Source organism: Gossypium raimondii, chromosome 11 (assembly GCF_025698545.1).
Source record: "Gossypium raimondii isolate GPD5lz chromosome 11, ASM2569854v1, whole genome shotgun sequence".
Lineage (NCBI taxonomy): Eukaryota > Viridiplantae > Streptophyta > Magnoliopsida > Malvales > Malvaceae > Gossypium > Gossypium raimondii.
In genome coordinates this window covers 36,717,997-36,725,342 of record NC_068575.1, presented here as the reverse complement: position 1 = coordinate 36,725,342, position 7,346 = coordinate 36,717,997, and positions in this window count along the sequence as shown.

The window sequence follows — 7,346 nt, the reverse complement described above, 5'->3', positions numbered from 1 at the left end:
CCCTATTAACCTGGACTTGGACAGATACACGTATCCAACCAACACACCAGTTTGGCACCTAGTGCCTCATCGGATAAATTTGAAGTAATAAGTTACACCCAGCGCTCAATGGTATAATCGAAGTAAATTGACATCAGTGCATCATCGACTAATGGTTAAAGTAATCCTAAACTCTTCTTATCCTATGACATGCCCACTATATCCAACTCTATATGAACAGTTAATAGGGTATTCATTACTCATTTTGTAACACCCCAAACTCGGCCCAGAGGTTATGGTCGGATCTAGTGATGTCACATGATAGGGTTTTGAAAACTACGTCGTCGCGTTAAAACCATTTCCACTGAATTTCTTATCTTAATATCTTATTAGTTCCAAAATTATGTTGCTCATTTAATTGATAGTTTCAAAACGTTATTCGTTTGCGGAAGCTTTTAAAACAGATTAAACAATCGTGCGTTTAGGAAAAATATTTGTTTCTTTTGGAAACTGAGGTTTCCTACTACCAACAGTTGTAATCCATAAGGTAAAGATAATTAAAACCCAAAACCAAAGTCCGAAAGCCCAATTACAACCCAAAAACTTAGCCAGTAAAAATAGAATAGAAATAAAACCAATTATCGTAAATATGGGTTAAAAACCATGAAAGTCTAAAATCGTGGTCACCGCCGAGTCCTCCACCGCACCGATCCGTCTAGATCTAGGGATTACCTGTGCACATTTAAACAAATGGGGTGAGTTTACAAAAACTTAGTGTGTAATCCCATAGAAAATAAACAATAGCAAATCATAGTACACAGTTAAAGCAGTCTTGGGCTTAAGCCCTTTTCAAATATCAGTAACAGTTTGGGCCTTAGCCCATCTCAATACAGTATCAAATATGCAGTAGGGCCTTAGCCCATCACAGTATCAGCAGCAGTCATGCAGTATTCAGTAATAAAGTCCTACCCAACCAACCTCTACACACCATCTACGTCCAACCCTACACTCCATGTGGGGATCAAATCAACCCACCCATCCCTACACACCAGGTAGTACCGAATGCAGCAAAAAATAGTAATTTGCAGCTGAGCTGCCAGTATGTTAGGCTTAAGAGCCTTTCAGTATACTTCCTGCAAATATAATTAACCCAACCCCATGCAATGTAACATACAAGTCATGACATGCTATCTCAGGACATCAGTACATATAACCAGTTCAGTATACAAGCATACTATCATTATGCTCAACACATATATAAATCAAACAGTTAGTTCGTACAATTAGGGGTCTAAGTGATGCTTATCGACCCTACAGTAGGTTCACAGTCGACTTAGGCGACCCGTGCAACCTTTGCAATCAATTCAGTGAAAATGGGCTCACACGCCCATGTGGTCTACCCGTGTAAGCCCACACGCCCATGTGGCCCACTCGGCCCAAATTGGTCTTGGCTGCGTGGTCCATTTTTAATGTAACCCGTGCTAGCTAAATATTCAAATATGTTTTCACTATTTACTTATATGTTCCTTCAAAGCTCTCTACTTGAGTCACTATTAATAAATTACTTATATCTTAAGCTAAAGAATTCCAAATTAAGGTCCGCTTGATATCTTTGAAACTAGACCCAAATACCTTTCTACCATAAAATTTTCAGAATTTTTAGTTCAGCCAATAAGTACAGTAAAATCTTCAATCTTACCCCTATTCTACTGTCTGACAGCTTCGACCTTTCTTTGCTAAAAATTAATTATCTCTTAGTAAAAAATTTGGATGATGTTACCATTTGTTTCTATTGAAAATGGACTCATTAATAATTTAAACATTAAATTTTAACCCCTAATTATTTTTATCCAATTTTTGATGATTTTCTAAAGTCAGAATAGAGGAACTAGAATTCATTCTGACCTTGTCTTAGAAAACTTATTATATCTCACGACTTACAATCCATTACTTATATAATTTCTTTTATAAGAAACTAGACTCAATAAGCTTTAATTTCATATTTTTTTCATCCTCTAATTCAATTTCCACAATTTATGGTGATTTTTCAAAGTTAGCCTACTGCTGATGTCCAAACAGCAAGCAATTTTAGCTTTTCGCTGAATCCCATTTTTGGCGTTTCGGGTACACACCATGTTTCGGTTTGACGTGTAGACACTCCCAAGACACTAAGAGCCTAGAATTGACATTCCCAAACATAGAGTGAGATTTTAAATAAGTTTTTAAAATGTGAATACGATTGACCATAGCGCTAATCAAGCAACCAATGCTTACCCCACACTCTTAGTGATTTTAATTACGAGGTGACACGAGGAAGACTCTATTCTTCTCGATTGTCTGCTGTCCAAAATAGAAAATTACAACCTTCAGTCGGTAATCGAATGCTAAAACTACAATAACTTAAGCAACTTACCAAACGGGGAAAAACGCAGCGATCAAACTGAATCCCGAACAAGGAAACACGTCTCGGTCAAAACAATAAAAGGAAGAAAAAGGGATTTGCTAACACAAAAAGAAAGAAAAACAATAGAGGAGAATTCAACAGGGAGAATGGAAGGGAAATCGTGCAGATTTTTTTTGGGAAAAAATAAAAAGAAAATACTGACAGAATATCCGATAACCACCATTAATCCCTTATTTTTCTCCTAAAAACAGTCCACCCTAATCCCACTATCTCTCAAACTCCCCAGTCCACCACATTCCTTCAACAACCGAATTTAAACTTCACTCAAACACTTCAGTATTTTACTTCCCTTCAAACTCCCATATGGCACAGATAACAAAAAAAAACTCCCTTACATGCACAAATATTCAAACTCAAGACCACCAACATATTAGCACTTCACCTAACCACCAGACCCATTCTTTTATATTCTTACAACCAAACAAATACAAGCCTACTGAACAAGAGTGAGGCTTTACTCAGAAAAATTTTAAAATTTCGTCAAAGGCATGGCTTGAACTTGGGATCTCATGCACACACCTAGAACAGTTAACCACTGAAATAGATAGATATTTGTGTTATATTTTTACAAAAAACAAAAATATACATTTTTGGGGCGTTACACATTTCTTTATCAATCAATATCTCAATTTACATGTATTTCATCATGAAATCATTGATCCATACGTATGGCAGTATAGTTCATCTCAATATGTATTCAATTTTACATCTATATAAACATGCCCATTTTTACATACATTCAATTTATTCCTTACTAACTTTATTCAATTCAAATCAATCCAACACAACTCATTTAAAACGAAGTGTCTCACCTTATGATCTTACCATGCACAAACAATTCATTATCCAGCAATGTAAAGTAGTTCTAATTATAGAAACACAAACCGTAAACTCCAAGCTATTCGTCGATGATTTTGTCTTTCCCTTTTTTTTTTGAGAAATCCGAGTCAACATTAGCAAATTAAGCTTCAAAGTTCAAAACCCCTAATCAAAAGTTTTTCTCTTCTCCTTCTTGTTACATTCAGTTTTGATGAAATGGAGAAGACAAGCTTTTCTCTTTCTTTCCATTAGCTTATTTTATTACTTATGTTTTATATTATTAATTTTATTATTTATTAAGTTATAATCTATTATGAGTTATAATTTTTCATTCAACACGTACTAATATTATTGTCCACTATCAAGCTTAAAGTGGTAAAATTGCTACTTTATGCCCTAAATCATTTTCCAATGGAGAGATTCTATAATAATTGAACTTTTACTGCTTTTACGATTTAGTCCCTAAACCTTAATTAGTCCCTAATTCGATAATTTAACCTATCCAAAATTCAATTTGCTTATAAAATAACTTCGGTAAATATTTAATAAAGTATTCACAAGTCTGGTTTATGGAAACAGCGTCTTGAAATCGCCATTTCCGACACTATTGACTTTCGAATTATTACACTTAGACTAATAATAACCAATACAAAAAAGTTTTATTACATGTTTTTTTTGGGATAGAACTAGCCCAATCACCAATGATGCACTTTGCTACCTTGCACAAGGTAAAAAGTAGAATCTCCATTAAAATTGACACTTTCTTTACTCAATTTAATTAGCACTCCTAAAAAGACTTAAAAAATATTTAATAAACTTAACAAGTAAATAGTTAAAAGAAACTTTTACTTTCAGAAATAGATAAGGTAAATAAAGATAACAAATTCTATTTATAATGTAAAATCTAATAAAAGAGACCATCCTAATAAGTAATTGTTACAATATATAGTAGATTCTGAATGGGTTTTTGCTTATATTGGAGGTCAACTAAGGCTTAGTTTAGATGGGCGTTGTGATTTATTTGTGGTTAGTGTAAAAATAGCGGTGACGGTAAGATTAGATATTGTTTGTAGCGTGAAATAAAAAGTAAACTAAGCAAACTGCACTACACCCAACCGCCCATCTAAATCCCACCTAAGTTATTGAAAAGAAAAAAATTATCAAAGGATTTATTTCTTTTATTGATTTCTTTTATTGGTTTAGTTTAGAAAAAATCAATATTTTCATCGTTTAATACAAGCCCATATTTTTCTTCTCTTTTTACCCTTATTGCAGGAGAGGTGTCGTACAACAGTATTTTTCCCAAATGTTTATCTGTGTTCCTTTTTCATTGCTTTGTATCCCTGTTTTGGTTAATAATTTAGTCTTTTTAGCTTCTTAACTGGATTCTGCTTTTGTTTCACACCACTTATTCAATTGTCTTCTTCGTTGCTTCATTGCTTATATATTTTATGAGACCCAGATTAACTAAACAAAACAATAGACATTAATAAAATCATTAACGAAAAGAGAGCTCCTCAATCTTGTAAAATTTGTAAAAGCGTGGTGGGGTTTTTATGAGAGAGGGTAAAGTGATTATTTTAAAAAATGGAAGTAGTTTAAAAAAATTAAGGAAGATTATGAAGCAATTATGCCTTAAAATATATTTGGTGTCGATAGAAAACCAATCTAAATTAATTTTGCAAAAAGTATTTGTATGCTTATAACATGAGTAATACGATGTTATTATTGTATATTCAATCCAGATTTAATACTAAATCTATAAAGACACAATATCTAATATTCAATTTAATATGATATGTGTTGCTTGACATGCTCGTGAAATTCGTCTTATGCAGTGGTGTTAGGTCATGAAAGAACATAAACTCGTCATTTTGTCTAGGTTACATCAACTTCTGGTGGATTCTCAAATTCCGGAAGCATTTAGGGCTTGCCAGCACAGGGTCCTATGGCATCATCTGGTATGGTTTACCTTAAATTTTAATGGCAAGTCTTTCAAAGCTATCCTATTGTGCCTTGCTTGGACTACTACAGTATATTATGTTTTGTAGGAGAGAAATTCAAGAAAACACTCCACTATCTTAACAATTCTGGTTATTATTTTTTGGATAAATTACATTGAAGGACAATAAACTATTAATAAGTTTACATTTTGATCACTCAACTTCAAAAAGTTACAAAATGATCATTGAACTATTTGAAAGTTTTCATTCAAGTCATTGAACTGTTAAAATCATTATTATATGCCCTTTTTTTGTTCACATTGTCTACACCAATTGAAAGCTCTCATTCATTTTCTCTTCTATGATTCAGATTTTTTTCTAGAAATAACTTTGAACGTCATGAATCTACAAATCACAATCCGAACAGTTTTCTTCTCAGATCTCTGACAATGGCTGTCAAGTTGACTTGGACCTAAGGTATGTTCTTCTACTTGTCAATGGGTACTAATCCAACATATTGATTATTGAATCGTCGGTTGGAGCTAACTAATGAAACTTTAAAAAAAACTTAATAGCCTGATGACTTAAATAAAAACTTTTGAATAATTGAATGACTTAAATGAAAAGTTTTAAACAATTCAGTGACCATTTTGTAACTTTTTTGAAAATGAGTGATCAAAACATAATCATATTAATAGTTTAGTGACCAATGGTGTACAAGGGATGCTTGATAATTTTGTGAGTCTATACCTAGGATCTTGTTGCAGCTTGCAGGATGATGCCGAGAGGCATCTAAAATATAGAGTTCATTAAATCCATATCTAGAAATAGAACAAACAAAAGAAAAGAAAGAAAACCAAGTAATAATTGGTCTTTGGAAGATTGAAGGATAATGTATTTACCCTACTCTATTTGGGGCAAAAGATAGATAGAGAGCCCCATGTTATTTGTTATGCCTCAAAAACCCTAGATGTTGCACAAAGCGATTACACTACCATAGAAAAAGAACTTTTGGTTATTGTATTTGCTTTGGATAAATTTCGGTCTTATCTATTGGGATCTAAAGTGATTATTTTTTCTGACCATGTAGCTCTTAGGTATTTGATCGCAAAGATGGAAGCGAAACTGAAGCTCATTAGATAGATTTTACTGCTCCAAGAATTCAACATTGAGATTCGAGACAAAAAAGGATGCGAAAACTGTGTTGCTGACCACTTGAGTAAGGTAAAAACACCTTGTGACGACACTCCTATAAAGGATGAGTTTTCTGATAAGGGCCTATTTTTGGCTCAAGCGTGTTTCCCATGGTATGCAGATATGGTAAACTTCCTTGCTATAGGTTCATTACCCACTAGGTTATCTCGTCCCATAAGGGACAAACTTAAAAGAGAAGCTCAATATTATATTTAGGATGGCCCATACCTGTGGAAACATTGCTCGAATCAAATAATACGATGATGTGTTCTAGAAATTGAGGTAGCTTCTATACTTATTTTTTTCATACTCAAGCTTATGGAGGTCACTTTGGCCCTAAACGGACTGTTCGTAAGGTATTGGAGTGTGGGCTATATTGACCCACAATTTTTCGAGATGCATATGATTTCTATAAATCTTGCGATAGATGCCAACATATAGGCAACACAACAAAGAGAAATCAAATGCCCCTATCTCCAATTCTTGTATGTGAGATTTTTTATGTATGGGGCATCGATTTCATGAGCTTGTTTATTTCTTCATTTAGAAATGTGTATATAATTTTTGTGGTAGACTATGTTTCTAAGTGGATAGAAGCAAAGCCTAGAAGCAAAGCCTACTCATAATGACAATGCTAAAACTGTCGTGAAGTTTCTAAAATGAACTATTTTTTCTAGGTTTGGCACACCTCAAGTTTTGATCAGCAATCGTGGAACCCATTTTTGCAATAAGGTAATGAAGGCACTCATGAAAAAATATGGAGTTCAACATCGTGCAGCTACAACCTATCGCCCTCAAACGAATGGCCAAATGAAAGTCTCGAACCAATAAATCAAGACCATTTTGAAGAAAACGGTTCGGCCTAACTAAAATGATTGGAGTCTTCGGCTAAATGACGTACTTTGGGCCTATCGGACGACATATAAGGGACCAATTGGTATGACCCC